Source organism: Lissotriton helveticus, chromosome 12 (genome assembly GCF_964261635.1).
Source record: "Lissotriton helveticus chromosome 12, aLisHel1.1, whole genome shotgun sequence".
NCBI classification, from domain to species: domain Eukaryota; kingdom Metazoa; phylum Chordata; class Amphibia; order Caudata; family Salamandridae; genus Lissotriton; species Lissotriton helveticus.
In genome coordinates this window covers 777,413,073-777,437,739 of record NC_136073.1, presented here as the reverse complement: position 1 = coordinate 777,437,739, position 24,667 = coordinate 777,413,073, and the positions used below count along the sequence as shown (strand labels likewise).

Genomic DNA, 24,667 nt, shown 5'->3' with positions numbered 1-24,667 from the left:
TAACTTTCGGAGCTCCTTTTCCCTGTCCCCTCCTCTCTTCTTTCTTGGGACCTCTGCTATACAGGTGTACTGCAGGCTCACAGGGTTACTCTGGTGTTTGTGTGTTTGTTTGTTTGTTTTTTACCAGTCCAGATCCCAAACGATTAAAGGAAGGCACTGACACCGTGAATTCTACTCAAGGAAGGTATTTATTCCAACATGCTATATATATATATATATATCCTACTAGAGGTCGCCAGTAGGTAGTTCTAGTTAGGAACAAAGTTTCCATGGAAAAGCATTTTTGTGTTAGCAATAACATTGGCGCAGTCCAAGAAATTTTCACAAAACGTCCCATTTTGGTTCAGCTGCTGTGTTGAAAGTTTCGGGGTGATCCGTCAAGCGGGAGCTAAGAAAAGAGTTGGCCCTCAAGGACACTCTGGAGCCAAGGGGACTTCATCCCCCCACCATCAGTGAGCAAGGAGGCACATTTGCAGAGTTACTGAAAGTAACAGGAGGAGTTTTTGGCCCCAAATGACGTTTGTGTGGGCTAACTACCCCTCCTGTTACCTTCAGTAAGTCCCACACTGCTGGATTGCTGAAAGGTCTTCGTGGCCCGCCCCCTTTCCCTACAACTCTGCAAACATGCCTCCTGGCTCACTACTAGTTGGGGAATTTAGTCCCCTTGACTGCTAAGGGTCCTTGGGGTCAAACAACCCCTCCTGTTCCTCCAGTAAGACCCACACAGCGGGATTGCTAAGAGGTCTTCGGAGGCCATGCCCCCTTTCTCCACCATTCTGCAAACTCCTCTCCTGGCACACTGCTGGTTGGGGTATAACGTCCTCTTGCATGCTTCGGGACCTTGAGGGCCAAGAAGCCCTCCTGGTTCTTTTTGTAAGTCCTATACAGCGGGATTGCTGAGAGCTGGACAGAGGCCCGCCTCCTTTCTCCACCACTCTGCAAACACCATTCCTACTTAAAAAACATAGAAATTCACTGAAAAAGCAAAGGTCACAAGGACATTATAGTTGGGAATTAGCATTTAAAAAACCTGCTTATGACCTCACATATTACATCACTCAAGACATGGTTAGTAACATCACTGACATCCCAAATGACATCTCTAAAGATATCATCCACAGAATCACTACACCCACTCAAATCCCCATATAACATTTCATACACCCACTCCCACGCAACCATTCTCAAACCCATTCCCAGACCCATACCAGTACCTACACAGCCACTGACTGATTCATAGATCTACACACCCATCCACTCGCTCACCCATACAGCCACTCACATACTGAGTGAGTGACCCATAGAGCTACACACACACCTACTCACTCACCCATGCAGTCAATCACACAGCCACTCACTCATACAGTCGATCACACAGCCACTTACCCACACAGTCACACACACACACTCACTCACTCACTCATACAGATACTAACATATACTCACCTATAAGGTCCCTGACACAAGCAAACATTAGCCCATACAGCCACTGACTCACTCACTCACTCATCCACTCACTCATCCACTAACTCATCCATACAGGCAGTCACCCACACAGACACTCATACAGGTACTCTGAAAACCAATCACCCATACAACCACTTAGAGACTAACTGACAGACTGATACAAACATTCACACTACCAGTCACTCACCCATACATTCACTCAGACACCTAATCACTCAGTTATACGGTCAGTCATACACCCACTGAATCATCCATACAGGCACTCCTACACCCACTGATTCACCAATACACCTTGGTGTATATATATTTAACCCTCATAAACTTCTTAAACCACCCAGTCGCTGGATGATGTCATGAGTGATGTCATTTGAGATGTCATGAGTGATGTCATCAGTGATGTCACTGACCATGTCATGAGTGATGTATGCGTGAGGTCATAAGCAGTGCATTGCGGTGTTCGTGAGTTATAGTAAGCTCAGCCAACTATAACTGATGAATTTCACTGGTTTTGTACAAGTGAAACATGAGCCTAACTATAACAACTGTGACCTTTGTTTTCTTCAGTACATTTCTAAGGGTTTTTTATTTCATTTCCTAACTATAACATCTCTGTAACCTTTGTTTTTTAATTGAATTTCTACATATCTTTAAATGTTATTTCCTAACTATAACGTATTCACTGAAAAAACCAAAGATGACATTCTAGTTCAGAAATGGGATATAAACTACAGAAATTCTCTGAAAACCCCCAGATATGATAGAGATTGGTGAGAAGTTTTAGTTACCTTGACGCCATTTTACCTTAGAACCATGGATGTCATTTAGGGGTCGCGGGTGGGGTGGTGAGTGTGGGGGGTCACAGTTCCAACCCTTGACTTGCCCCGTGCGACAAGGCTGGTTGATATGGCTAGAACACAAGGCAAACAGAATGCTGATGAACTCTTTAATATATGCAATTACTCCTGTCAGCCGCTTTATCTGTTTTATAAGATACATATATTCAGCCTGGCAAAGCACGTTCTTCTAAATGAAAAACACTGCTCATGGCCAGCCTGCAAAATGAGGCACAGCTGAGATATGACCTATCACAGAGAAGTGTGGAGCACCTTATCCCCCAAGTAAGGACAAAGAGTTTGAAGATCAGACTTACACATCAGAAGCAGAGTTTGTTTCATTTGCTGTGCTGATTTTTTGAATATGCATTACATGCCCGTCTCTAACCCAGGAATCAAGCAAGCAGGGAGTGGCAGTGAACTTACCATGCCTCAGACTTCGACGTTTCGAGGGAGCTACAGGAACAACTCTCCTCATCCATATGCCTTACTAAGATTAATTCAATAAATTATCTTTGTATTGTAAGTATGTTTTTGTAATGCTGGCCAGTTCACTGAGAAGCTTGTATGTTAAAGCTCTTGGTTATGCTGCTAGGAACAATACCTGCACTGTACAAATATGCATCCAGGGTTGGACTGGCTTATAGGGCAATCTGGCAATATCAGAAAGGCTGATCTTAAAGGTTAATGTGAAGGCTGCTTTTTTGGTGTCTTGTGGGTCTCTTTTATGGTCTGGTGGGCAGGCTTTTACTGTCTATTTCCCTGATATTAGCACGAATATTGCCTGCAGCAAGTGCACATGAATATAGTCTCCCATACTACTAATAATAATAATAAGACTTTATTGTTTGATTACTTAAAACCATTACAATTTAAAACACATTCAGTTCATTCATATAAAAAAGCAATTAATTAAATGAACTGCAAAACAGATTTTTTTTTCTTTAAACTCTCTTCAGCCCTGAACACTGTTAATGTTCAGCTAGAAAGCCAGGCTCTAATCAGCAATTGTTGGCAAGCAGGGATTCTGTGGTTGAGCCTATGAACAGTTTGCGACACTACTGGGGTTGGGGAGATTTGTGGTGCTAGTGTCTCCCAACATTTTTGATGCTCAATTGACAAATTTGGTTAGCCCAATATTCAGCTTTGTGTTGTCTGGGTTTAAGGCGGCTATTATGGCTTGGCGGCATGATCGTACTCTTAGCCTGTTCCATTATCCCAGCAATAAAGACCATCTAGCTGTGAGCATTGTGGGGCATACACAGACTATGTGCTCCATTGCTTCGGAATGATAGCTGCACATCCTACATGGGTCGGCGCCGTTCAGGCAGGTTCTTTAAAGAAGGCCATTCATCCATCCTCAGAGCAATAAACATTTGTTTCCAATAAAGTGCAAATGTGCTTGATAAATAGGGTGACTCAGTGCCTGGTTTAAAATCAGATTTCACTGCCCAAGCATGTTTCCTTCTTGACAGTGTTGCCCTGTCTGAGTGAAAGGACCACAGCTGAACGCTCTTCTTGATGACTGCCTTTAGCGCCGGCTGTGAGGGATTTGTTCCCCAGAATTCTTTGAATCCCAGGAGTTATAGGCTGTAATCCAGGTGATATTAATGGCTGGTGTGGCTTTTCAATAGATCCTGCCAAAGTCTAGCCCCCAGTGAGCCCAACCGGGCATGGCGCAATCTTCTGCAAAGTTTTATGAACGCACCAGCCTCTACGCCGTGGTGGTCTTGTAGGACAAGTTCGAGTCGAACTTGGGCTGGCAAAGCTGATCTTGGCAAGCAGAACGCATGCTTAAAAATTTTGATAGATTATTTAGTAAAATGCTTGTTGTACCCTTCATGATCTCGTGCCCATACGACAGGGAATTTGTTGTCTTCGCCTTCATCACCTTCAGCATAGGATTAGGCTTGGGCCAAGTAATTGTTTAGACAGTTTTGCAGCAGCGGCCTTGAGTGACAAAGCTTTAGACCTTAGTACTTCTTTCTGCTTAAGGAATGAGCAGCTAGTGCCGAGGAAGATTCCCAAATATTTGTAGTGGGCTGTTGATTCAAGCTTTACATTATTGAAATACCACCCTCCACGTGACCTCTTTTGCTTCCCAAAGGAAATTGTTTTTGTTTTTGACAAGTCCAACTCTAAAGAGTTTCTTGTGGTATAGGGAAGCAGCTCGACAAGTAGCCTCTGTAGGCCTACTTTTGTATGACTTAGTAGCACCAGGTCATCGGCATGTAACAAGTTACTGATGCAAGTTCCATCTAGTTGAGGGGGGGTAGCAGTTGACACTATCAAGTGTTGGAGATAAGTCTGATACAAACAGGTTAAAAAGGAAAAAGGAGTGGGGCCAACACACAGCCTTGTTTGACGCCACTTTTGGTTTCAATCTTCCTGGAAACCTGGGAGCCCTGATCCAACTTGATTCTAATCCAGGTTTCAGAGTGAAGTTGAACTATGGCGTTTAAAAGGGCCGGAGGTATACCCCAAGACTCTAGTTTTTGCCCCAGGGCACCCGGTCAAAGGCAGCTTTAAAATCAAAACAGCAACGTAGTTGATTTTGTTGAACTGCCGCTTTCTCTATCAGGACAGTTAGGGTGAGTGCGTTAGTTGTTGTGCCGGAGTTGGCCACGAAGCCCGTCTGATTAAAAGGAAGGTGCTTTGTTGTGTCGGCTCAGGCCAACAACTCTTCCAATAAAATGCTGGCATAATGTTTGGACTCGACGTCGAGGAGTGCCATCATTTGGTAATTATTGGGGTCCTTTCTCTTCCCGCTTTTATAAATTGGGTGAGTCTCCCATACCTTGCAATATACCTGTAGAGCAGGTCTTTACATGTTCAAAACTGTTACAATTTGCATAATGTGTGCCACATTTTAGCTCTCTGATTAATGGGGGGTCATTTTACTTTGGTGCAAGGGCCTATTTGCTGGATTAGTTTGACCCTGTACACATTCATGTAACGCCAACCCAGCATTGTGTGCTACATTACTTATCAAACATCAGGGTGCGTGCCTGGTACACCTCCGAATTGTTGCATGCACACACACAAATGCCAGTGGGCTCCATGTCATTTGTGGCACCTGTTGAGTCATAACTTTTTATTCAACAACACTGTATTCTGGGGCTTGTTGTTTTAGTTATACCATTATGAAATCACAGTATGCAACCTGCTAGTAGTTAATAAGCAAGCTCCGCCTCAAGGTATTGCACATAATTTCCTCCATCATCGCAGATTTCTACATTTACCCCCTTAATTCTGCCTATTGTCTGAACAGTTTTTCGATGTGTCTTGAATTGCTGAATGTCCTCTTCATATTTTGTGAAGAAGACTTGCTTTGCTGCTATATACATTGTACCTGTTACATTTTAAGGGATGTTGCAAGGCTGCTGCCCCTGTGACATCCAACTTGTGAGGGTGGCTTGTGCTGCTGTTTGCTCCCAGTGCTACACCTGTTTTGAGAAGGACCCTCCCACAGGTGCTGCACATGTTTGTCATATTCTATGTTAAGGTTGTTTGCGGAGCGCTCCTGGTCCTATTTTGTGAGGGAGTCTTTCCTACGAATATATGACCATACATTGCATGCCAACACAACGTATGCCGTTACAACGCAGTTGTAACAACGCAAGTGTTACAGCGCGTTACCATTACAACGCAAACTTTTACCACGCATGTGCCTTTACCACTCATGCCATTACAAGGTAAACTAATTACCAATACAGGGTTTGGCTAACGGGCAGCAAGGCCACGGCAACATAGAAATGAACAAAGTGAAACGCCAATGCTGCCACTTGATTTCACAATTTCAAGAAGGAAAAAGAATCGAACAAGTCCTTCTCAACCACTTTTTCAGTTTGAATGAATCTACTTTATTTATACCAATTTCGAGCTATTTCATTCAATGGAACATTATACAAAACTTTATTATCATCGCAAAATACAGACAATTACAATACCCCCCACACCAACAGAATTGCCCTTAAACCCCTTCCAATGTTCCTCTTTGCCACGTAGATATAAAACAAACAAGCATAGGCATAGCCAATAGGTCTCGCCTTTAGGACCTTCTAAGTATTTAGCCATGCAACACATTATCCCAGGTGCTATAACATCTACTGTTACTTCATGATACTGCCTAAATGTGGTCGTGTAAGAAGCCTCAGAAAAGCTTGCAGGGTTGGGGAAGAGTGCTTAGCAGAGCAATCTGCAGCTGTAGCAACTTTTAAGTCACCACATCGGATTACAAAGCAAAGGAAAAACTAGAATTCGATGAAAAAGAATTCTGGCTCCCCAAAATCGAAAAAAAACCATAGAGAATGCAGAGAGATGGGGCATGGACATAAATTGCGCACTCCGCTTCCAGGAGCATTTAGGAAATTGAATAGCTTTAGAAAAGCTGTAGGACTAAAGACTAACAAACAGACACAGACGGTGTAAGTTGTAGGTTTACAACAATTGTTTCTGCCCCTGCAGTATAAATTCTGAACAGTTATAATTTGCATACCAAAAAAAGTATTTTTCTCTTACTCTACACAAATATCTTGACGATTATATCCTTGACAAAGCCTTAAATCACTGGCCTAACATTTGCTCTACTTCGCTTCAGTATACGCACTGTCAAAACTGATGTACTTCGCACTGACGCGTTCTGAAGCTGTAAAAAGCACAACACAAATGACTTTATAAGTGATTTTGTGACAAAGCACCCTAACATATTTGCCCCTGGCCCCATATTTATTTCTTCTTCGCCTTTTAATCTAGTATAAAAAGGGCCACTGCAAACTACCGTTTGGCACTTAACAGCTGACACAGCATACAAATAATTTTCAATTCCATACAATAGTATTAAAATCGAAGGTATAGCGCTAGGGTGTGGCTGAAAAGCGGGATGGGCGCTATATAAAAACTCCAACACAAATAATAACAAGAAAAGGGCACAATTGGATGGGAGGGGGGGAGAAAAAACAGACACGAGGGAAGGTGGAATAGGGACGGGGTGGAAAATGAAACGGGGATTGGGGAGGGGTGAATAATAGGTGCAGGCAGCTTCATGGAGATGGTGGTAAAAGAAATGCCAGTTGAGGAAGGGAGAGGATGTGGCTTATCGTCTAGAGCTGCCGACTTTGAAACAGGGAAACCAGGTTTGAGTGTTTTTTTTAGGTTTCGCCTGGCGTTCACTGTGCAGCAGTGTCGCGCAGCCGAAATTTAATGTTATCTCAGTATTGGGGACTTGAACCCGCCCCTTCACCATTGGCTAGCTCCATAAATGGAGGCTAGCCATTGGAAGACATGGTTGTCAATTACTCTTTCCCCCGCCACGACGCGATTCGGGGGCGTTTCCGTGTCTTTTTTTAAGTCCCGCCCCTTTTTTCGTCATTTCATTCGGTGGGCGTTTCATCTGGCAGCTTCCAGCCCTCACCCATGCTGTTTATTTAATATGCACGCTGTTTATTTAATATGCACGAGATCTCAGATTAGTTATTCATAATTAAATGTTGCAGCCCACACCGAGGCTCGAACCCTGTTCTCTTGTTCCAAAGTCGGCAGAGTTATAAGTTGAGCCACCTCCTCGCACTGTTTGCTTTCACTTGTTTAAAACTACCACTCCTTCCAAGCTGGAAAATACCAGCTGTTGTGGTCCATTGGAGCTGCTGCAACACCTCATGTCGCATGGTCAATGAAGTCTTGAGTTCACTCAAGCAGACGGTAGGCATGGGAGGCATGCGGGGAATAGCGGGGCAGTTGGCAGCTAACAGGGCCCGGCACGGGCTTGCTGCTCTCCTTCCCTCTCGAATATTTTTTCTTTGCTTACTTTCTGTACATTAATTACTTTTCTCAAAATGTGTTAAGACGCAGTTGATTTAATTATTTTTCATTCTTGTTTTTTTATGTCAGTTCCCCTGCCGCTTCGCGTGTGCTTTGCTTTTTTTATGTCAGTTCCCCCGGGGCACAAGCAGGCATCCACTTCTGTGTTTGTGTTCAGATCAGCTGTCCTGCAGTTCCCCGGGGGCACAAGCAGGCATCCACTTCTGTTTTTGCTTCTTAACGGTGTGTCAATTGCCAGTGTTTCTAGTCTATTTCACGCCTTGCTGTTTCCGCTTTTTAAATTTATGTAACCCTAGTACTAGGGACACGAGAATTTAATGCGGTATGCAGCTTGTCACAGGACACTGGATCAGTTGTGAAATTATACATAGTTTGTTTTTTCCTTGGAAATGCCATCATTCTCTTACAGCGCCTCTGTCCCTTTGTGCGCTGACTTCAAGCAGCCGTGCTCGCTGAATCTGAGGCCATGAAGGCGGGGCGATGAAAGAGCCTGTTGCATGAGGGCTGTGAAGTTACTGCCGCCATCAGCCCAGAGTCATTGGAAGACGCCTTTTTGTTTTGAACTACAAAACATGCAACGTGAGATTATGTTAAGAGGCAAAGAACCACATTAGTCAAGCAACACTCCAGAGCGGGGACGGGCGAGGCGGGGGGGTATTCTGATATCACTTCACCTTCTCTGGCTTCCTCAAGACAGCGGGAAGTAATGTCTACATCAGGCCTTTACAAAACGAAGCTAGCGTGCCTCTCTTCTGAAGAGGGTTCTAAATACCAGTTGTCTAAATCTATTGATAGGCATTGTTCCAATAGTGAAACATCGCATATTGACCTTCAATAATGTAGGACAGCAGACAGCCTTGGCTCACCGCACCTGGCCCCGGCCCTACTTGAGCGCCAAGAAGGTGGGTATGCTGAGCTGTCACTGTTTTGTCACTCCGCAGCCACCAGCGCCACCAGTATTCAGCGCCAGCAGAGTCGCACGAGTATTCAGGGCGCTGAACCACAGTATATTAAGCAAAATAAATAAAACTGTGTGCCCGAGCGTTCAAATCAAACGCTTCTTTGAAACACTCAACCAATCACATGACTCGATTTGCACACCACTGATAATAAGTACACACTTGTTATTCTTTTATTTCACCTCATGCCTTTGTCATACACCTCTCTGCACTCCCTCATACACGAACCCCACAAACATCACACTCCCTCACACTAGAACCCCAGGGGCGTGACAGTGCGCTCTACCCGTTTCTGTCTGTCTGCGCGTCGCTCTCTCCTTGCTGTCTGCTTCACCCCCTGCCTGCCAGCCTGTGTGGGCAGCTAGTTGGACAGACAGACAGACAGACCGACCACAGAGCGAGATGTTGAAGGACACAACACCCCATGGGCACTCCATAACTGCAGAGGTGTGTTGCAGGAATACAACATGACAGGTCATACTTGAGGAGTTTGACTTTTTCGCACCCCCCCCCCTGCACTCCGTTGTCCGTGTTTTCTTTTACACCCCCAGACCACAGTCCGCTGTCCGTGAATTTTCGCACACCCCTCCCCCCACCCGCACTCAGTGCATTTTCGCACCCCTCTTCCCCGCCCACACTCCCCTGTCCATGCATTGAGAGAGATGCTGTTAGCAGGAGTTAGGGAGTGTGTCTACTTTTTTTCGTTTTTTTTTTTTGCTCTGTTTTGGTTTCCATGATGCTGCTAGGAGAGCCTCGAGTCTCTGAACTTAGCCCATCAAAGGCACGAGTTGTGAGGAACCAATTTCAGGACTCGGCAGCAACAGCAGCACATTCCCCTTTTTACAGCAGCGGAAAAGCTAATGCAGCTGTTCAAGGCAACAAAGGGCCCAGGGAGGAGCCAAGGCTTGGGGGAGACCGGCTCAGGCTCTCACAACGAGCCTGCGGCCTACTAATGTGATCTGCTGGGACGAGGCAGCAGCACCAGGGTGTGGACGTGTGTAGTTTCAGGTAACACTTGCTCCACTCCAGCAAGGAGCCCAGGGGGGAACACATGCCGAGCTCGGTGTGGGGAGGAGGGCACATGGGAACGGTGTATTATAAAGGAGTGCATGCCACAGTGTTGATATGTTATCAGTGTTTATGTTTCGCCTTAAGCCAATAGCAAGGCATAGAAGCTTCCTTGAACAAAGTGGGCTTATTGTACAGTTCTGGATTTTCTATTGGCTACTTTTGTGGGAGAACTCTGAATGTTAGGCAATTGTCGAACAAAATAGTGTGGGTGGTGTAAGGTGTTCACATTTTGAGAAGGGGGTAGGTAGCATTACCAGGGCTTTAAGTGGGATAAAATAACTGGGCGGGTCTCCCGTAGGGGCGTGGCCAATGTAATCAAGGGCGTGCCTTAAAACACAAGCCAAAAATCGGTACTTAGCTTATTGTGCTGCCCCACTTGTATTTTGCTGCTTCTGTCCATTGTGGGTCTGTGTATGTGTATGTGTGTGTGTGACTCTGTAGGTATGTATGTGTGTGGGACTCTGTGTGGGTCTGTGTGTGGCATTTGCGTGAGATTAAGCTATTGGCATTGTAAATGACAGTGCCATTTATTTATCTGTTTTCAAAACCAACACATAAATAAAAATGCTGTCATTTACAATGCCAATAGCTCTAACTTTTTTAAAGGCGAGACCGTTGCATTGTAAATGCTTGTTTTTTACAGTGTGCGAGGCTAAACAGTGTGTTTACTATGATGCTTTAGAGAGCAAGCGCACTGACCTCCCGGCCCACTGAGCCCTTCACTAATTGTTATGATTACCCAAGAACCAAACCAGTATGCCATTTACAGTCCTAATACATAACAGTTATCCACACACTCTCGCACGGACATTAATCTTCCAAGTATTTGAAGCCTCGGCTCCATTTTACTGCAATTATGCTAGCATTAGATTTGATCTAATTTATGTGTATATATTTACATTTATTATCTTTACTTCTGTTCCGTTAGCATTTGGGAGGTTCCAGAATGCAGCAAAATGAAGTAATTATCCCTTTTAAGATGGCGACAAATTCGGTTAGCCGTCTAAACACTATAGGCTCGCTCACGTGACTCCATCGGTGCCATGCCCACCCACTGAAATAACAACATACTCTTCCACCAATTGCGTTCCATACATTCCTCACTCCTGGCCCTGCTAAAATCACTGGGGCACACGACACACCCTTTTACCTAACCAGACCCAAATGAGGGCCATATATGTGACCTACATGCATCCTCAGATGGTGGTGGCCACCTTCTGGTGTACTTTAGAGAAGCTGACGATCATCATTAGCACCGATGCGTGGCACACAAGCAACAAACAAAAAAACACAGCATGCATGGCTCTCGTATACGTGCAGAAACATTACAAGCCAAGACAACCTCCTCCTGGTAACCTGATAGCACCTCCCCCCCTCCTAACCATCTAAATGAATGCGACCCACTCTTCAAATATTACGGTAAATCGTCATGGTGGGAAGCTAAGGAGGTGTGAATTGGGGCCATGGGTGAGGGTAGGGGTGGTTTGCGCGAGTCTGCGGTCCTGAGGAATGCTGCTCTGGAAGGAGGTGGGAGGGAGAGGGAGGTTCCTGCAAAGCTAAATCTGCTTCTTCAGCTGTGCGGGTCCCCAGAACACGAGTCAAGTTGTAACATGAGTGTGTTGTAACCGTGCACAAGTGTGTGTGTGTGTGTGTGTGTGTGTGTGGTGTTCTGGTGTGAAATTTTCACAGATGAGCTGTTGTGTCCACAGAGGCAGGCAAGAAGAGCTGTGCACACGAAGTCGATCGTGCATCCATCCCCCTTCAAGCAATGTGAGCTGGGGAGTAAACCATCCATTCCTTCACCGACTGTAACGTGTGCGCTGCTGATAGCTCCCGCAAGCTAAACGCTGTGGGAGTGAACATTTGCCAAAGAAGGTGGGACATACGCCCGCCTTTGGCCATTTGCGTGCTTTCATTATTGGCAAACCTCCCATAAGGCAGCGCATGTGTGCTGCGCTAGGCTCGACCTAAAAATGTGACGGGGTGTAGCCCTATCGTACATCTCTGTATTCCGGCAGGTGATCTATGTGCCAATCTGAGGCACTCTTAAATCTTAGCCAAGCCCTTTCCGTGTATTGTTGAACGCATTTGGACAGTGGATTCAAGCTGTAAATTCATGTGCATTTTCAGAGTTGAAGATTAGCTTTAGTCCTGTTAAGCAACCATTCACTGTGCCTCTTGACTGGACCCCGTAAAATAGAGGAATGAAAATCTTGCGATCTTTCAGCGTAATCTGTGACAGCGTTAAGTGAATACTAGCAATCTGTACCAGGTGTTTTCTGGGTAGGAGATGGAATTAGGCTATTGCGGCCTGTTAGACCTGGCATCCTTGGCGTGGTTTTCCCTGACTTTTGCCTCTACCCCCTGTGTTTTTTATACTGTACTGGATTTCGTTTTTGCTGGCTTAGATGGTTTGGGCACTTTGCCACTGCTGATCAGTGTCAAAGTGCAAGTGCTCCCTGTGTAAATTGATATTGTGATTGGTTCTCTCTGATTGGCATATTTGTTTTACCAGTAGGTCCCTAGTAAAGTGCACTGAATGTGCCAGGGCTGGTAAATACAAATGCTACTAGCGGGCTTGTAGCACTGATTGTGCCACCTACATGAGTAGCCCTAAAAGGGGTCTCCGACCTGCCACTGCAGTGCCTGTGCGCAGTTTATCTGCCATGTCGACCTGGCAAGTGCACCCACTTGCCAGGCCCTACCCTTCCCATCCCTTTCCTTGCACATAGGACACCCCTATGGAAGGCCCAATTTAACCCCCTGGGCAGGGTGTAGTGTATGTGCCCCTGTCCTATATTGAATTATGCACCTTTTATGTCGATGTTACCGGGTTTCGTATTTACTGGCACTACTGTTGTTTCCAGCACCTTTCTACCACTCGCCGGATGTTCCTTGGCATTTCAAACTCTGTGGTGAGATTGGATGACTGGCTCCCCACTGTGGGGTTATCCACCATTGCCTTTGATGCACATCAATTATTGGTAATTCTTATTTGACCTTACATACAGGCCTCATATATCTTCGTTTTTCACTCTAGGAGGCTATAGGCTACTCTGTATGCATATATACAAGCCTTGTCATATGTTACTTACAGAGTATTGTTAATCTCCAAGTACATGGATATCGGCTGATACCAGTGAACAGGAAGCTTGACTCTTGTATTAATTCTTTGTGACGACCAAGTAGGTTTGGTGTTTATTCTTACACCATTGTCACCCCCGCATGCTAACACTCTATAATCTTTTTGTGAACCTCTGGCACCCTGGTATATATTCTTTTATTCTTCGGTGCTTCCTTTTTTCTATTTATCTGTCCTTTTCTTTATACACCATTCGCGGTTATTTATACACATGGTGGTGGCAGTTGAGAGTTTGAGGTATTTTTCACATGGGGTTTTTCTTGCATAAATATGTCGGTATTCTCTAAAACTTTTTTTCCACCAGACTTATGATGAACTTCACGCAACATTTTTATTTGCTCTTACTTGGCTGTAGATTTTAAATTGTGATAGTGTTTTTAATTAAAAAACCTTTTTGTCATGTTGTTCCCGCAGATTAATTTTGTTTTGAGCCTTCACATCACATATCCGGTGGTAGCTCTACGATACATTGATGGCCCTCCAAATATGAAAGTATATTTTCGCCCTGAGGAAGGAACCGTATATTTTGTCTTTGTGTTTCGAAACGCTCGTCGGCGTTTTTGTTAGTTCTGTTTATTTTATTTTATGTAGTCTTTTTTTGCATTGTCATTTCACTGTATTATTGTATTTCTGTGTTTCCTGCTTTGTCAATATTGGTCTTTTGTATTATATGTAGTGTTCCTTATTATACCCTATGCATGTAACTTTGGGCCCTGTGCTTGTTGTTTGAAAGAAAAAATGTTTGAGAAACACAAACAACTATTTTAAATGTTATTTGAGATTTTTTCTATTGCTTTGATAAATAATAAAATATGAACAAATAATATGTTTTGATGCTTTAAGTCTGCGGGACAACTATCTGTATATTATGGATGTATCACCAAGAAGGCTCCCCCCCCCCGTCGAACTAGTCCCCGCAGGGATCCCTCGCCCATGTCTCCCCTTCTACAGTCGAGTCAGTCACACAGCCATTTGGATGTCTGGTATCTTAATACCTGATCCATGGTTAAACACCAACTTGAGATCTTCATGCTATTAGACTCCCATAGACCAGACATACTATTCCTCACCGAAACTTGGCTACACGACGAATCCGCCCCAGATTTACTGGCGGCTATCCCTAACGACTACTATGCGCTCCTTGCCAATAGAGCAGAGGCAAAAGTGGGGGGGTGGAGTGGCAGCCATAATCCGGAAAACCCATAAATTCAGTTCCCTTTCTCTACCTGGTATTCCCTTGGTGGACCTCCTAGTGTTCAAACTCCATTCGTCAACCTCTCCTATCGTCTGTGTGGTAATCTATAGACCCCCTAGCTATATGCCCACCTTTCCTCAAGCTTTAGGAAACATTGTTGCCGAACTTGCCATCACCCACGCTAGACTTCTTGTTATTGGCGATTTTAATTTCTGGCCCGGTGACCCGCATGAATGCCCAACATCGACTGCTCTTACCGAACTTCTAAATGGGATGAACCTTTCACAACACATTAAACTTCCCACTCATATAAAAGGTCATATTCTTGACCAGGTCTGGTCTTCCAGTGCTGAGATCTCCGATCTACTGATCAGTCCGTGCACCTGGTCAGATCATTATCTTATTTCTTTCTCTCTCCCCGGCCCCCCTCTGGTCAAAACCCTTCCCCCAGGGCGCTGCAAAGTTAGAAATTGGAGGCGGGTCGACATCGCTGAACTCTGCTCCTTTCTAGCCACGTCTAAACCCATTAGTTCCCCCCTCCCCGACGTCCATTTATCTCCCCACGCCCAAGCCGAGAATCTTAATACTTGGCTGGCCTCTGGTAGAGACAAATTTGCCCCACTTAAGAATATGAGTCAGAAAAGACCTCATGATGCCCAACGTTGGTTCACCCCCAATTTGAAACAAATGAAATTTTCCCTGCGCCAAGCAGAACGAAAGTGGAGACAGAACTACTGTCCCACATTGAAATCCTTGTTTGTAACGGCTCTTTATCAATATAAGGCCGCCATCCTGAAAGCAAAATCTGACTATTTTTCACTAAAGGTTCTCAGCGCTGATAACAAAGCCAAAGAAATATTCTCTATCGTGGATGAGTTGGCCAAGCCTGATAGGATTACCCCTAAACTAGCCCCATCTCAACAGTTCTGTGATTCCCTGAATACTTATTTTTTTGATAAAATTGTCTCTATTAAAGCAAGTATTCCCAAGGCCACAACCCCCCCTACCCCTGCTGAAATTTACCATAACACATCTTTATTTGACTCATTCCCCCCTATCTCACAAGACACTTTCTTCTCTCTCCTTAAAAAAGTTCATTCCGGTTCCCCCACGGATAGCTGTCCCCCTCACATCGCTCGCGACATTTTTCTTCAGTTCCCTGAAATCCCCTTGTCTCTCCTCAATAATTCACTGTTGTCAGGCATTGTTCCCGATTGCTTCAAGATGGCAGAAGTACGAACTATTCTGAAAAAACCTGGAGCAGACCCTTCAGTGCCCAGTAATTTTCGACCCATCTCACTTCTGCCATTTCTTGCTAAAATCCTGGAGGCGTATGTCACAAGTTGCCTCAGCACCTTTGTGGAAAACTCACAATACCTGGACTCTCACCAGGCAGGTTTTAGACCTGAGCATTTCACAGAATCCATCTTATTAGCCGTCCATGACGAGCTGAGACTAGGCACGTATCACAACATCCCACAGGCCCTTGTCCTCCTGGATTTGTCGGCTGCTTTCGACACTGTCGACCACAAACTTCTGGTCGAACGTGTCGAAAGCGCCGGCATCAGGGTATCCCCCTCAAATGGATATCCTCTTTCCTCTGTAATCGTCACCAAGCTGTACGTCTATCCAACTTTTCGTCCAAAAGGAATGAACTCACCTGTGGGGTCCCTCAGGGCTCCTCCCTTTCCCCACTTTTATTCAATCTTTACATCCGCCCACTAATATCAGACCTGCGAAAGAGAGATGCAGCCATCTTCAACTATGCTGATGACATCCAGCATGTTTTTAACATCAACACCTCTCCCCCTGCAATTGAATCCTTTCAGTCCACTCTGACTTCCATTCAAGCTTGGATGAATACAAACCAACTCAAATTAAACCCAGACAAAACGGAGCTAGTTCTCACCAGGTCCACCTCCAATCCCTGGAACCCCAACTTTTGGCCACCCACCCTTGGCTCCCCACCTACCCCTGCTGAAACGGTCAAAAGTCTTGGTGTCTACATCAGCAGCGACCTTACCCTTAAAACTCAAATTAACTCCGTGGTTTCCTCCTGCTTCTTTCACCTGCGTAGGATTAGAAAAACTAGTAAATTTCTCTCCCATGAAGCCCTGGTTCAGGTTACATTGGCCCTAATAATGTCACGTATCGACTACTCCAATTCTCTGTATGCTGGGATTCCGGCCTACCTGGTTCAGAGGCTTCAGCTGATCCAGAACCAGGCAGCAAGACTGGTCCATGGCCTGCCCAAATCACATAGAGTTAAACCTCTTCTCAAGGGCCTTCATTGGCTCCCTGTCGCGCAGCGCTGCCTTTTTAAGATCGGCTGCCTAACCCACAGAGCTCTTTCCCCTCACGGACCAATCTTCATCGCAGACAGAATTCAGCGTTACATCCCCCGCCGGACTCTCCGCTCGGCCAACGCCAATCTGCTGACTCCCCCTGTCTTCAAGCGCAAAAAACTCGGGGGCTTGAGATTTGCGTCAATCTCCCCCCAGCTCTGGAATTCCCTTCCCTCAATGTTATGTCAAATTGAGCACTACTCCATGTTCAGGAGATCTCTCAAAACTTGGCTGTTTTCACAGGCTTATGACCAATAACTCTCTATTCTCCTCTTATCTGCTATGCTCCTTACCCTAGCGCCAAGAAACCGTCGGTGTACGAGCGCTTTATAAAACTCTTCTATCATATCATATCTTATCAAGGCTCTAGGCAGTAGAGGAAGATTTTGTATTTTGCTTATGTGAAAGGTGGGACATGTACTGGTGTATGTAACATGTCCTGATAGTGCAATACTGCCAATTTCGTTTTTTCACTATTAAAAGGCTATCTTGCCCATAGGACTGAATGGGGAATGCTCTGTAACATTTCAAACAAGCAGATCTTCTCTTAGGAGTAAGATAGAAAAGTTGGAGACTGGTATCCCTAAACTCAGAATTTAATAACACATCTTTTAGTTAGGATGGTTTTTAAATTCTGTGTTTGAAAATAACACTTTTAGAAAGTGACTATTTTATTGCTCACCCTTTCTGTGTGCCTCTGCCTGTTTGTGGATTGCCTGTCTGGCTCTGGAGTGACAAGGGCTGGGGAGTTGCAGTGGCTCCAGGAGTCTGGATGAGTCAGCCCTAGGCTGAATACGCCTGATCTGCATTTGGAGTGGTGGGAGGAGTAGCACGTGTACCTGAATAGGGCTGGGCCTGCCTTCCACAATGCTGGCTCCGCCCCCCTGTGATGCGTCTGAAGCCAAGGTCCACACTGACAAAGGATTTTGTTTTGCACTGAACTTTAGACTATTGCTGGAATAAAGAGGAACCTTTGCTGAGGAGAAGAGCTGAAGAAACTGAGGATAAGTACTGCCCTTGCTGTGTGTCTGGGGTTGGGCTGCAGTTGGTTTCTGCCAAAGAAAGAAGAAAGATGTTGCTGTGTGCTGTGTCCCCTGCTTGACTTGTTTTGAAGTCCCAGGAACAAAAGGACTTCACCCCAAGCTCCCCTGAAATTCCTTGCTGGGAGTTCTGACCTGCCAGGAGGTGCCTGTAACTGAGTTTGGCCCCTTGAGGTTGTGTCTGCTGTTGGGAGCTGGAAGAAACCCAAGAGAAGCAAAGAAAATCTGTGTCTGCTGCCGCTGTGACGCTGAGACCTGCACCTAAGCCCGGAGAGCCGCTCGTGAAGTGAACGATGCAGTGCCCTGCCTGCTCCGCAGCTCAGACTCCCTATGACGCCCGCCAACACCGGCAGTGATCAGCCGTGACCTACGCCAGCGCTCGCATAGACTCAGTCTTCGCCAGCACCTGCATCTTGTTATCGCTCCGCCGATAACCGCCAAGGGTGACTCAAAACGTGCCGATGTTGCGTCATCACCGGAGCCGACATCAGCCATCTTCGACACCGTGCATCGTTACCGACTTCATTTTCAATATACTGTTGTTTGGCGGTCTGTGTGACTCCAGGCCCGACGCTGCGATCCTTGCGGGTGGCGCGTACTTTGGATTTTATGCTGTCCTGACGTTGTGATAGCCCCTGTGGTGCTATGTGATTTCTATACGCTTATTTTTGCAACATCCTTTTTAAATACATTTTACTGAGTATCTTTATGTTGGATTTGTATAGTTTTGGTCTTGTTTAGTTTAGATAAAGATATTTTATTTTTCTAAACTGGTGTGGTGAAACTGGTGTGGTGTCCGTTTGTGGTGTTTTTACTGTGTTACTGTGAGTGTTAGTACAAATACTTTACATATTGCCTTTGGGATAAACCTTTCTGCATGTGCCAAGCTACCAAGGGGGTGAGCAGGGGTTATCTAAAGTGAGTATCCCCCTTACTCTGACTACAAGCAAGGGTCCCGATTTGGACAAAGGTACCTACCTCTGCCAACTAGAGATCCCCATTTCTAACACAGCCTTTCTCCAACCCAGCAATTTTCTATGAGTTTTGAATGGTTGTTTTGAAAGGGTTAGGCTTTTGTGTTCTTCTTCAACTTATATCAGTGTGTCCGTCTCTGCAATATGGTGTTCATGATGCGTATGATTCTTGCAAGTATTGTTTTTGGCTTGGTTTTCATTCTTTTCTGTGAAACCAGTGTTGGTCATTGGATGTGGAGTGTTTAGGATGAGGTGCAGTTCCAGGAGGCATGCCATAATTCTGTAGGTCTAATTGGCGTTGATCCAAGGGAGAGAGTTGGTGGGGATGAAACTGAGTTAGTGTTGCTTAGACTTTGGAGGCTGGGGTGCCAGCTGAGGGCTCCAAGTGGGTGGGTTTACGTGGTGGGGAAGGGTGCTTACAGTCTCAGCTCATTTTCTGATCAGTGGCTGGGGGACTGGCTGGGGGACTTGTAAGTTGTACAGGGTTTGAGCTAACAGAGTTCAAATCATGGCTGCGAAGGGGATGTTCTTGTGTTAGTACTTTGCAAATTGGGTAAGTCTGGTAGGAGAATGCCTTTCAGTGGCTTTGACCCACTCTACTCATGTGCTGCGATGGTGGAGGTCTTATGAAGTAGACTTCAGAGTCAGAGTCAAAAACACTTTATTCGATTAAATTAAAATCACACAAGTATGCTATACATTCATAGTTGATTATTGGAGTATATAAAAATTTTTATGTATATAACTTAAAAACAAAACACATTATATACAAAACCAAGTTTCATATTTACAAATTTCATATTTACAAGAATTAAAAAATTAAAATGTTTGTCCTCCTACTGCACTGTCTGTGGTTTACTACAGAATTTCATTGCACTTATACGGTTTGTAATAAGGAGTATATTCGATGATCTATTTACAATGATATTTACAAACCTATAATACAATCATTTACAGTGCTACCCCAACTGGGCGTACAATTTTTAACAAAGGCTAGGACAATTAATCAGTAACTTCGCTCTATTTTGACGAGACCTGATGGACATAGTGAGAAAATTTGCTACCCCATACATGATTAGGGGTGTTTCCATTAATTGTAAAAACAGAAAGGCAGGTTTCACTTGGGTAAACTTATGATCATTCAATATGGGCTTAATATATTTGTCTCTTGCAATTCTATAAAAAGGACAAAAAAAGAGGAAATGAAGAGAATCCTGGTCTGAAAAGTCGTCACACTTACAGGGGGCGTTCTCATGCGGTTTACACCATTTATTGTATTCACCCAACAGGAAGTGAGACTGATCAAAGCGAAATTTAGTGAGAAGCCACCGGTGGAAAGGTTTGTTTACTACCGCCAAATATGGTTCGATAGCTAAAGATGTTATTGTCAAAAAATGTGACCTCACGGTTGGCTTCATAATCTCGCGAGTTTCTCTATCAGCTTCTCTTTTCTTTATATATTCCAGTTTTACCCAACTAATGTCCTCTTTTTGCAGGCCTTCAGGGTTGGTATATAAATCAGGGCGGCCCAGATATTGTGCTATTTTCTTAATATGTGAAAGCCACTCCATTTCAGCCACACGATCCCGCCCCATACAGTCTTTGATGATCGTGTGGTTCAATATTAAATTGGGATTAAGCCAAGTTTTAATCCATGCCCCTAGTGGTGCAAGGGACAACATATCTTCAATGTAACCCATCCCTAGTTCCATATGGACTGAGTGAGCAGGTGTGGATTTTGATAAGCCCAGAACAGTTCGCAGAAATATGTTCTCTGCCCTTTGGATTTGGGTTGTGTTCTTATATCCCCAAATGGAGGCTCCATATCTTGCTATTGCTATGGTTTTAGCTTTGTATATGGATAATATAGCCTCTGGTGGTTTGCCGCCAAGACGTTTGGCGAACCCCAATATAGCTGCAGATGATCTTTTTACTGCTGCGGTCTTGTTCTGGATTTGTGGTGCCCATGTCCCTTTTGCATCGAACACCACACCTAGATATGTAAAGGTTTTAACCTTACTAAGTGCGGCACCATTACAGGTCAGGGTTCTGGTATTACTTTTAGAGTTACCCACAGCCATGACATGCGACTTTCCTGCGTTAATCACTAGATCCAGGTCTTGCATAAAAGCCCCAAAGGTGTTAAGTAGATGTTGAAGACCCCTCGGGGTCCTTGACATCAGCACCGTGTCGTCGGCATATAAAAGTACCGGCGTCACGGCACCACCCATGCAGGGCACATCTGCAGAGGCAGTTTTTAGCGACTCACCAAGGGAGTTAATATAAAGAGAGAAAAGCATAGGCGCCAAGATGCACCCTTGGCGCACTCCCCTTCCCGATTTAAAAAAAGAGGTGCAGTTCCCTTCTTGGGTCATACGGATGGTTGCCTTTAAATCACTGTGGAGTCGCGCTAAAAAATCCACAAGTGCCCGATCCAGTCCCATTTCTAGGAGAATTGTCCACAGCTTTGATCTATTAACTAGATCAAAAGCTGTGGACAAGTCCATAAAGGCCAAGTACATCATTCCCCTTGAAGCTACAGTGTATTTGCTCAGTATAAGGTGCAAATTGAGGCATTGATCTTCTGTACCTCTGGCAGATCTAAACCCATACTGTGCATCACACAAGATGTTTTTATCGGTAGTCCAAGCTGAGATTCTCTCTAGTATTATTTTACCCAGGATTTTAAATGAGGAATCTAGCAGGGATATGGGTCTGTAGCATCTAGGGTCCCCCCTTTGACCCTTCTTGAATATGGGGATGATGACAGCCTGTGACCAGGTAGTTGGGGGTCTTCTTTTATCTATACCTACTACATTAAAGACATTCGTAAGAACAACTGACCACATTGCTGAGTTTATTTTGTACATATCAGCGGGTACGCCATCTGGCCCAGGGGCCTTCTGAGATGACATGCCCTCGATAGCACTCTGTACCTCTTTAATAGTAAAGCTTAGAAGGGGGGCTTGAGTGTCGATCGATGTTAGATTAGAAGGTCCAAAATCGATGTTGCTGCCATAGATTTTTTGGAAATGGTCCAGCCAATCCTTCTCAGGGATATTTAGCTCCAGTGGCGCATTTTCTTTCCCATTGAACAAGGGTGTGTTAACAATGGTCCAGAACTTTGCGCTGTCCCTCAGGGTAGCTTTTTCATACAGATTATCCCACGCCTGTTTCTTGATTTCCTTTTTCCTAGCTAGGATATCCTGATTGTATTGTTTTCTAAGCCTCGCCACCTCTACTCTATCACGGGGTACCTTTTTCAGTGCTTTACGAAGCGCTCGATGTGATTTGGAGCATGCATTATTGAACCACCCCTCAGCCTTTCTCTCTCTATTAGTGGGTTTACACTTTAAGTCATCTGCCACCTGACGACAGATGGTTTCAAAGGACCCAATGATATTCCCTTTGAATCTCAATGGGTCTCTACAAACATTTATATCGCTGCCCACTTTCTCGTTAAGGGAGTAAAGGAACTCTTCAGGTATAACTTTGCTCCATTTCACCCGTCTCCCTTGGTCCTTTACTGCGATATCAACAGCGATATCTACTTCTGGGTTTTTGTTGAACATTGATAAAATATTATCCTCCATAATCAACACAACCGGGTTATGATCACTATGTGCGGTATGTATAGCATTGTAAAAAGTAACATTCTGCAACATAACTGGTGAAATAAATATATAATCAATAACACTGTTGCAATCCCTGGCTCTGTAGGTTGGGACCCTTTCTTTACTATCAAAGAACTCTGGTTCGTAGAGTTCGTTTTCAAGAAGCAAATCTTCTAGGGTCGACCCTTTAACAGAATGTTCAAAATGTGGGAGTTGGAACATGTCTAGATTCACATTATCTAAGAAATGACAGTTTTGTTGACAGAGATGTACATTAAAATCACCTAACAAAATAAAATATATCGGCGCGGTTTGACTCTCTTTAAAATTACACAGAAAATTATTCAAAGAAATGAGGTTTTCGATATCACCAGTGCCTTGGATAGCGTTATAGAAATTAATGTAGACGCATTTAGAATGATTAGTCAGTGTGACTTCCAAGGCTAGAAAGTTTTGAGATCGAGTGTTTATTACTTTCACAGTTCCATTCATTTTAACTGAGATTAAAAATTGTAAACCTCCTTTGTTTCGACCAGAATTTGATGGTTGTGCAGCAAGAAAGTAGGATATATACCCATCTATCCAAAAATCACAATCCATATCCCATGTCTCCTGCAACGCTATCACATCATACTTTTTCAATATATTCAACCAGTTAATATCTTCCCTTTTAGAGCGGAGTCCTGCAATATTCCAACTCATTATGTTAACTATAGAACCCCTTGCATTGCTATCATTAGCTGTAGACAATGGGTCAGTAACACAGTCAACAGGAACTAGTCAATCAATTTCCTCCAAATTTGATAATGCTGAAAACATATTTGATAGCTCCAAACCATTACTCAATTCGCGGCCCTGGTTTGCATGGGATTTAGGTGACATACCAATTGTTTGTGTTGCCCAAGAGTTAATACGATGAGTTTTGGTTGGGGGAGCAATACGACTTGCCCTTTCAGGGAGCTTTTTTGGGAGTACAGGTGGGGGGTAGAAAAAACCTAAGGGTACTGCTCTTATTCTACCCTCTCTAATCTCAGTTGCATCCCAAAATAGGCGGGATGCCTCATGGGGTCGGTTAAAGTTAACAATTAGGCAATCCCCAGAGAATTTCTTCTTAGTATATCCCACCCAATCCACACGTCTGCCTGTTTGGATGTATTCAGAAATATTGTTAGGGCCAGTACAGTTTGCATTGCACCATGTTTTTATACTGTCCAGTACTGAGTCATTTGACTCAGTTTCCCCAGGTTTTAAGACTGGAATGTTCACCAAGATTGCGACAAAAGGTGTAGCTTCTGGTGGAAGGTGAACTGGTGGCCTCGGACGAGGTCTTCTAGACCCTGTTGTGATAAGCCCCTCTTGGTTAGAGGGCAGGGCCAGTATTTGTAGAGGGCAGGATTTGGGTGCGGTGTGCAACTTTGTGCTATTTTTGCTGTCCCTTTGCCCCATTCCATGACCAATTAACCCTTGTAATGGTGCAGGTGGAACCTGAGGGTTGACTAGTACGATATTTCCCTGCTCCATAGGGGATTGGGATTGCCTCTGTGGGTTAGTAGGGGAGTGTGGGATAATGTTGGATGGTGGGCACCGATGATCTTTCTCGAAAGAGGTTACAAATTTATTAATCCTGTCACATTTATTTAAAATATCGGAAACACATTCCCTTAAAGTTTCAATAATATCTGTGGAGATTTGTATAAGTACCCCTTCAAGTTTGTCAACCAGGACCTTCTCCACCATCTCCTTGATTGATGATTCTAGGGCACTCAATTGGGTGTTTTGTTGGTTACATCGCTGTGCACCATGTGTCCATTGTTTGTTAATGGGCTTGCTACTTTGGAGTTCAGGCTCAGGTTCCTGGGTGCAGTCAAGTGAAGGGTGTACAATTTGGCAATCAGTCACTTCACCCTCCGCACCTTCTTGTACCAGTATATTATCTATGTTTGCGTCTGGTGACCTAGTGATGGGTGCTTTTTCAATCACAATTACCGGGTTCAAGGGGGTTGGGTGTCTAGACGAAATAGGCAAAATTTGACTACCCGATGATATGGGATCCAAGCCAAGTTCGCGCTCTTTGTCTGCAATTTCCTGGTTCAGCTTACCGACAGCTGTGGTCAGGAACGACATAATGTTAGATGATGCAGGGGTTTTTCGCGCCACTTTTGCCTTGATTGTACCCCCATTAACAGATGTTTGGAGTTTACGCTTAC

General features: G+C 44.5%; 1 protein-coding gene across 2 annotated transcripts in view; it reads left to right on the top strand.

Annotated features, from left to right (window-relative positions):
• The window catches only part of LOC144799028 (cytochrome P450 2J2-like), a 227,342-nt gene that overhangs the window by 184,953 nt on the left and 17,722 nt on the right, over positions 1–24,667 (top strand). The gene's annotated exons all lie outside the window — the stretch shown is intronic.